The sequence below is a fragment of the Peromyscus maniculatus genome, chromosome 21 (assembly GCF_049852395.1).
Source record: "Peromyscus maniculatus bairdii isolate BWxNUB_F1_BW_parent chromosome 21, HU_Pman_BW_mat_3.1, whole genome shotgun sequence".
Classification (NCBI taxonomy): Eukaryota; Metazoa; Chordata; class Mammalia; order Rodentia; family Cricetidae; genus Peromyscus; species Peromyscus maniculatus.
In genome coordinates this window covers 68,998,143-69,006,611 of record NC_134872.1, presented here as the reverse complement: position 1 = coordinate 69,006,611, position 8,469 = coordinate 68,998,143, and the positions used below count along the sequence as shown (strand labels likewise).

At 36.1% G+C, this 8,469-nt stretch overlaps 1 protein-coding gene across 4 annotated transcripts in view; it reads right to left on the bottom strand.

Annotated features, from left to right (window-relative positions):
- Positions 1-1,797: 1,797 nt before the first annotated feature.
- Khdrbs2 (KH RNA binding domain containing, signal transduction associated 2) overlaps positions 1,798-8,469 on the bottom strand; it is a 522,706-nt gene continuing 516,034 nt past the window's right edge. For 2 of the 4 annotated variants that reach the window (XR_006066591.2, XR_013046800.1), the window contains exon 12: positions 1,798-1,891. The gene's annotated coding sequence lies outside the window, so the exon portion shown is untranslated. The remainder of the gene's footprint in view (positions 1,892-8,469) is intronic. The other 2 variants (XM_076557974.1, XR_013046799.1) reach the window with 2 other exon arrangements.

Here is an 8,469-nt window from a genome sequence, read left to right as displayed (position 1 = left end):
GTGTTTCTATCTTAGACAGAAAGGTCAAATGAATCAAAATCAATCAATGGGGAGGGCCAGCCAGGATTTCTTAAAGTGATCTCAGGTCTAGGCCCCCAGTGACCTAGGGCTATGACAATAGCTTCTGCCCAGGCTCTTCCTTCCAGGTCCTACATGCTCTCATTTCCTAATTCTAAAAGAAGTGGCTATCTTTACTACTAAAATTGTCTCACCCTGAATGCATGTTCCATGTCTTATGAAGTGATTGACACACTGTTAGAAAGATCAAAGCTTTCTGCCATCAGCTCACCATAATATTTTCCTATCTGTCTTCTGCTTTCTTTTCATTCTTTATTCTTCCTCGTATCTTCTCCCTCTGAACATGTTTCAAAATGTCTCCTGAGATTCCACCCGCAGAATATGAAAATCCAACCATTCTCCATCACAGAAACCAATGCTAATGATGTTTGATCTCACTGTGGCCAATAAGATTCTTGGTTATCTTTCTGGCTATGACTTTAAAAGCGTTCTCTATCTACCCAACCAAAACAGTGAGAAACCAACCATCTCTTGCTAAAAGATAGGAAGCAGCAGATGGAGCTTGAGAAAACTTGGGAAGCCAGGGTACTGTTGATGGATAGGCTTGGTGGCTTTGCTGCTTCCTGTGGAGGGACTGATCTGAGTGAAGAGCTGGATGGCTTTGGCGGTTTGAATGAGATGTCCTCTGTAGTATCAGACATTTGATCTCTTAGTCCCTAATTGGTGGCACTGTTTGGCAGAAGTATGTCACTGGAGGTGGACTTTGAGAATGTAAGGACTCCTGCTACTTCCTGCTGTCTCTGCTTCTGGCTTACGGTTTGTGATGTGAGCTTGGATGCTCCTTCAGCGCCCATGCATGCTGCCTGCTGTCTCCATACTGCCCCCACGGACTCTAATCCTCTGAAACCATAAGCTTGAATAAACTCTTTCAATCTATAAGACACCATAGTCATGGTGTTTTATCACAGCAGTAGAAAAGTAAGGAATACACCAGCTGTTCTCAGAAGAGAACCTCCTGCAGCTAACTTGTTTACAGCTCCTTTGCTGTTCTCTCTTTCCTTCTGGAAAATAAAAAAGCCGTAAAAGCTTGCTTCATAAGGTTATGATAATTGTGAGAGCCTTTGGTTCCAGAACAACAACAACAAAGCAAAAATAAACAAAAGCAAACAAAAGCAGCACCAAACTGCCACAGCTAAAATAATCAGTCTTTACATGAAAACGACTGTAATTGGTATCATGGTGAGGGGGGGGGGAATAAAGCAAGTGTCTGAACTGTCCCATTCACTTAATAACTATATGATATACAAAGTCTAGATGCTAACAGCTATGTTAACAATCTAAAGATCAAAATGTGAACAAAGGCACACAAATCCTGCCATTGTAAGTTTGTGGTCTAAATTAGGTTTACTAGCTGTGTATAAATTTATTACAGATATTAATATGAATGTGTAATCATATATAAGATCTCAAACATATTATAGCTCTTTTATAAACTTTCAAGATTTATTTTTATTATTTTAAAATGTGTGTGTGTGTGTGAGAGAGAGAGAGAGAGTCTGAGTGTCAGAGTGTGGGTATGTGCATGTATAAGATAAAGGCATTGGCTACCCCAGGAGTTGGTGTTATGGATGGTTTTGAGCAGCCTGACATGGGTACTGAGAATTGAACTTAGGTCCTCTGAAAGAATAATATGGAGCTTTTAACCACTGAACCATCTCTCAAGCCCTAAAGACAAGACACTATTAGTTTCTGCTATAGAAGATAAAGTTTCTTTCACTTACTTTTTCTCCACATCTGATCATTCCATCCAATCTCATCTCATTTTTGATGACATTTTTTTTCAGCCCTGGGCCCAATTAACTTCATCTTTAGTCTGTAATGACAGCACACAGCACAGTCCATATTTAGAGGCATACATTGTATCACTAAGTGAACTGTAATCATATTGTGCGTAAGCCTGGTTGTCTCTACTTGCCTTTCTATAACACAAAGAACTTAGTGTATACTCACATGGATTTCCACTTTTTACTAGAAATAATGACTAGATATTTATATATAATAACATTTCTGTACTGCTATTACATATGTTTTATATTCACATTGTTTACACAGTTGTACAAGAAAGTTGATTATGAATACATATTATTCATGTTTATTTAATATTTTTTATCAGAAATATTTCTAAATTGGAGCAATATGTAGAGATTTCAGAGACGAATATCCTGTATAGCACAGCAGAATTGAACTTTTATTGGTTCAAATACAGTTCTCTTCTTACTTGAGATATGGTGAGGAGAAAAACAAAATACAAACAGTATGTAAAGTACATGTCCTCATCAAGTATTCAGTACATGATAGTAACTATAGATATGAGAGGTTGGGGAGTTCTTCTTCCTCTAAGAATTTTCCTTTTATTTGGATTCTTTGTCCAGTATCCTGATAATAAGTTACTCCCAGGTGCCCAGGCATAGAAGTTTCAGTGGTGGGCAATCTATGGAAAAAACATAATACCTCATTCTTCATTTTTAACCTGTAAACCAATTTAGGATTAATAGCTGAGGCAATGTTTGTGTTCATGAGAGTCACATACTTTGTCTTGTAGAACTGTTTAATAAAGTTGTGGTCTAACATTGGGAAAAAATCAAAATTACAGTGCCTGGCATAAACAAATCTTTCTGCAAATCTCTTTCATTAATATAGAGACATCAGTGTCTTGAACTACTACTTGGTTGAGTTCGGACTTCTGCATCTTAAAGATCACTTGGTTTTATAAAAACACAGTTATAAAAGCTTGGGATAGTAAAAGTAGAAAAACTGATAATATTTGAGTATGTTATGCAAAATAATTAGTTATACAAACTGGTAAGTAGGAAAAGACTATGCCATCTTCTGTTGTAGGCTGAGATCTAGGCTTGCACACTGTGAGAGCACACCATGCTGTTCTATTCTCCCTAATTCTGTTTCTTTAACTGTTATGAGGCAATAATAAAGTACTTGACTCATTATTGCTACTCCTTTTTTCAATGTTGTACATAGAAATCAGGGCTTTGTGCGAATGATCTACCACAGAGCACTATGTCCCCAGCCAATGCATTATTGGGTTATTATAAAGAATTCATTATTCATGGAAAGCATTTTAAGGTCTCTAACAATTGGCAAGCATCTAATAAATGGGTAATAAATACTGAGAGCCTTTTATTATTGTTCATAGATAAGGCTACCATACTTTCTCATGCATACTAAAACCTTGAAAATGAAAAGGTGGAATGGGTCAGATCTACAGCAGATCAACACTGTAAACTAAGACCCATGGGCACTCTGTTTACAGTGCATACATTCATTTCTCCGTTTGCTTTAGAGAAAATTAGAATTTCAGGAGGGAACTCATGGCCTTATTCTATCACATTCTGTTCTCTCTGCTCAAATTCATATTATTCCACAGATATTTACTGAATGCCTTCATGCTGGCTCTTTGCAACAAAATAGAACTTCCCTCTAACATAAAAAGGTGAAACTTGGAAAGATGACCACAATAATTCTTTAAACAGAAGCCCTATATATATTTATCAGGTTTCATAGATGACGTTTTTCTCCACAGCTACATTTGTCTCCTGTTCCATTTATTGTCAAAAATCGTTCAAACATTTATCATGTTCTTTCAACAAAATTCATATCCTTGTTGACTTATTTTGGTTTTCTGTTTTACTCTAATACTCAAGAATTCATAACTTCAAATTCTGGTGATATAAGACCTAAAAGTCATGGGCAAATGAGAATCAATACATTATTGTTTTGTTGCTATAGTCTACAATAAAATCATGAGTTTTTCACTTGCTTGACAATAATTTAATGCACCACTCAGCTTCCATCTGATACAAAGAGTAGTTTCACTTATTTAAACATTTCTGTGTGGGCTCACAATAACACTTTACACTCACCTTAAAAACAGTTCACGAATGAAATCACAAATGGATGATGAAAGGTTCACCTCACTGCTAGAAATATTGACCCTCCAAACAACCAGTGTCAGATTTATGCTGCTCTTGGGCTTTCTATTATACATCATCACTTATATTCTTTTTTTGTTGTTTTGTTTTATTTTTTCGAGACAGGGTTTCTCTTTGTTGTTTTGGTGCCTGTCCTGGATCTCACTCTGTAGACCAGGCTGACCTCGAACTCACAGAGATCCACCTGGCTCTGCCTCCCAGAGTGCTGGAATTAAAGGCGTGTGCCACCACTACCCAGCTGTCACCTATATTCTTATATGAATGGAGTAACTTTGACGTATTACGCAATCACCCAGATAGGCATCTCTTAGGGATTCACATAGAGGATTTCAGTTCACCACATGGCAAATTTAACCACAAGCAGCAGTTGTCAGGCGGACTCAAAACACAATAAATTATCAATCTCACCTTTTATAGTTAAGTGCTTTTATGTTGCCTGTTGTAGTAAAACAGTTTAACATCATTCTAGCTATGATTGGTCTTTCTTGAGCAAGTTTTTATGAGTCTGAGTGAAGATAATGACAACCATTAATCATTGTCATTGGTAGAAGACATGGCACAAACAGTGATATTTATAAGCAGCTAAGACATGTTGGAAAGCAGATGACTCCCTCGGACTTGAGCAGGCATCTGACTTCAGCTGACTGTCATGCTAGTGAAACTAGTACTATGCAGTGGACAAGTGTATCATGAGACATAATTTGTCTTTCTCTACAGGGCACCAAGCTTTATGTCTCTACCAACCCCAAGCAAGCACCCTGCTTAGTGGCTACCAAGTGATGTTCATATGCTGCTTTCATATCCTTAGTTATCCAGGAATAAACTCTTTTAAGTCATTTGAAAATAATTGAACTTAATGAAACTTCAACAATTCTTAAAAACTCCAAGAATTCTTATAGGATCTCATTCTATCACCTAAATGATAAGGATTATGCATCAGTATTCAAAGTTCTTACTTTGTATAGGAACTTAAGACGAGCATGAAGAAACGACTCTTACAAGTTGAATTTTACTATACTAACACTGAAGATTAAAGTGGGGTTTGAACAGAGGAATGTGTCAGACAAACTCAAAAGCAAATCTTAGTTTGGAGTACCAGAATTCTCACCTTGTCTGTATGTAACCTATAATACCACTGATATTCTATGTTTATATAAAAGTTATCACATATAAAGCAATAGTTGATTTATGACATATTAACATGTTCCCTCTAGTTTGTAGAACTGCTAAAAAATATATGTTTGCAGAAATTGGGTCAGTTTTTAAAATGGAAAAATTATTTCTGGCTTTATTGTTATTTGGACAGAACAGATTACAACCATTCTCTTTTTGTTCTAATATAAAATCTCTGATATCTCCCACACTGGGGCTGTTAATTAACTGATCAAGTTAGCTGAACATCCTTGTTCACGGGGGGAACTGAAATGCATACTGAGGAAAGGAGAACACATTTCCTTTGCACAATGAATACAGCCTCACATCACACAGAGCACGGCAAGGACCACGACAAATGTATTTTACTAAAGCTGTGGCTTTCCTCTTCTTGTCCTCTGCCTAAACTCACCTCCAGGAGGCTCAGAAATGGTGACTGATGATTGAAGGGAAATTTAAAACCTTGCCAACTTCACACTGTGAACACAACTAAGTAATGACAAACTTGATATTCCTGATCAAAGCTGACTGCTTTGGACACTTAATACAATGGGCTGTTCATTTCTTAGTTGATTTGGCATTTATTAAACACTATTGAATTAAAATATATGCAATTGAGTTGATTAGAATTTGATTATTTCAGCTCTATATTTTTATTATTTGTCATAAGTAGGAATTATTTGCCCATTGTTAACATTCTAACACAGAATCCCTATGTTTTCAACAGTTAAGCTGGTCAGTCCATATTTGTTATTGTTCCAAATGGGGTTGGCCAGCCTTACATACAGAGCATTGAAGAATGTGTTACCTGAGCAATTGGCTTATTTTTATTTACTTTACCTTAATTGTGTGTGTGTGTGTGTGTGTGTGTGTGTGTGTGTGTGTTAAAACAAGTCATTGTACCTCCACTGAATATACTTTGTTTAATTCTGCATATTATTATATATTAATTCATATACTAATTGATGTGCTTATTTTTAAAGCTATTGAGCATCCATAACAAAAAACATTGGGCATGTTCTCCTGGCATTTCACATATAAACTGATGAGAAATGAAATAATAAATCCTTAATCTTGCCTCCAGTTAAAATTAATACAACATGCTACTACAGATACTTTATAATTGTTCCTTATATATTAACAATTAAAATACAAAAGATATTTTATTAAAAACACTGGGGATAAACTTTAAGTTTTATATATTCTAACACGAACCATAAGTTATTGTTAACTGTAGCTAGAATTGTTGGGAAATGTTCAAGTGTTTTATGTTATAGACATTCTGCTAATATGTGTACACTTTGAAATACTGTAAGCGTATTGTTTATAATATGACACCTGGATCACCTGTAAGTAATGCTAATTCTGTAACTGAAACGTTTGAAAAAATGGTTCAATGCTTGTTGACTATTTGGCAAGTGTCTTATTTATGATAGACAACTAGTTTAGTAAATTTTTTTCTATTTTTCTAAATTTTATTGTTTAAAGTAGAATTCTGGCTTAACAATAAAGTCAGAGTCATGTAAATCCCTGATGTGTATATTAGAAATTTTATACAAATAATGTTTGTTTTAAATCTGCAGTAAGAATCTCATTTACTTAGGTAAGTTTTGAGACGACCTGTATTCTTTGAATGACATAACAAACAATATTCTGGGCAATACAAGACGTTGTTGGTGGTTTTTTTTTTCATTACACTTTTAATATTTTGTATGTGTGCATATGCATATAGAACAGTGTAAGTGTGGCGCTCAGGGGACGGCTTGTGAGAGAAGGGTCTATCTTTCCATCATGTGGGACCCTAAGATTGAATTCAGATGGTCAGGTTGGATAGCCAATGCCTTTACTCACTGAGCCATCTTGCTGGTCCTCATTAATATTTCTATCTTATGTGTATGAGTGTTTTGCTGGCATGTATGTCTGTGCACTATGTGCATGCTTAGTGCCAGTAGAGGGCAGGAGAGGGAATTATAACCACTCAAACTAGAGTTACAGATGGTGATGAGCTGACATATGGGTGCTGAGATTGATCCCAGGTCCTCTGGAAGAATAGCCACTGCTTTAAACCACTGAGCTATCTATCTCTCCAGCCCTAGTTTTTATTTTTGACCATAAAAGTATTCTTTGTTTTTTGAGACAAGATTTTATTGTGTATCCACCACTGATCCTAAAGTTAGGAATTTCCTGCCCCAGGTTCTTAGCTGCTGAGGTTATAGGTATATGCCATAACACTCAGCTTTGTGGCTTATTGTTTTACTTTAATAATTTGACTTTAAAATTTAATTCCATCAAAATACATAAACAAATTAACAGCCTGCCTGGTCCTAAAATGTCTACTTTCAAATCATGTTTTCCTATTTGTATTAGGAAGGCAATTACAAATGAATAACTATGCCTAGGAACCTCCCATCAGCTAAGTTGGACAGTTATAATTTATGTCATCTGTGGTCTTACTAAAAATAAAACCATGCTATATATACAGATTATTTGAGAAGTGAATCTGCCAATCATATTTATTGCCTGATAAGTCCATTAAATTAACTCCATTTGCAGCATAGTCTCATCACTCAGAGTTATTGAAGGAGATAAAATGCACCTTCCCAGTGGAAGAAAGTCTGATCAGATAACTAATCGGCACACTATTTTCTAATTAGACAACAATTACATAGAAAATACAAAGTGTTTGTAACATCATATTTCCAAAAATAAATCAGCCTCAGAAGAGAAGGAAATGGTGTCCGGTTAGATAGTTACGAAATGCCATTATGAAATGGTCTATCTTTCTATGTGGGTTTGTGCTCTAGACACTCTCTTACACACTCTGTATATGGTTTTTCTGCTGTGGACACTGGCAAGGTAATGAAAATCTCTCTCATTTATTCTTAGGCCCCCTTTTCCCTTGCACTGGGGTGCAGAGAACGTCATGAGACCATCTCATTACAGATGCATCAATCTATGTCGCCATTTTCAGGTGTCACAAAAGTACATTTTCTGACTCCCATGGTTAGCCAGAAATCTGTGAGGTCCTGAGACACCAGGCCCCGAGGTATAGAGCTCACCGAAGCTGTGTAAAATGAGCAAAATTCAAGAACCTGTTTCCAGTTCAGAAATGAGATTTCTCCTGGAGCCGGAGAAAGCTCAAAACTCTTACATATGCTGCTTTTTTTATTTTTATTTTTTTCACAGAAAAGGAAACAAGCCATCTGCCCACAGTAATGCAGCAGACATGCTTGCAGGCAAAACACTGTCACTTACAAAAATGACAAGGTTAATTATCTTAGAGAGAAGATGT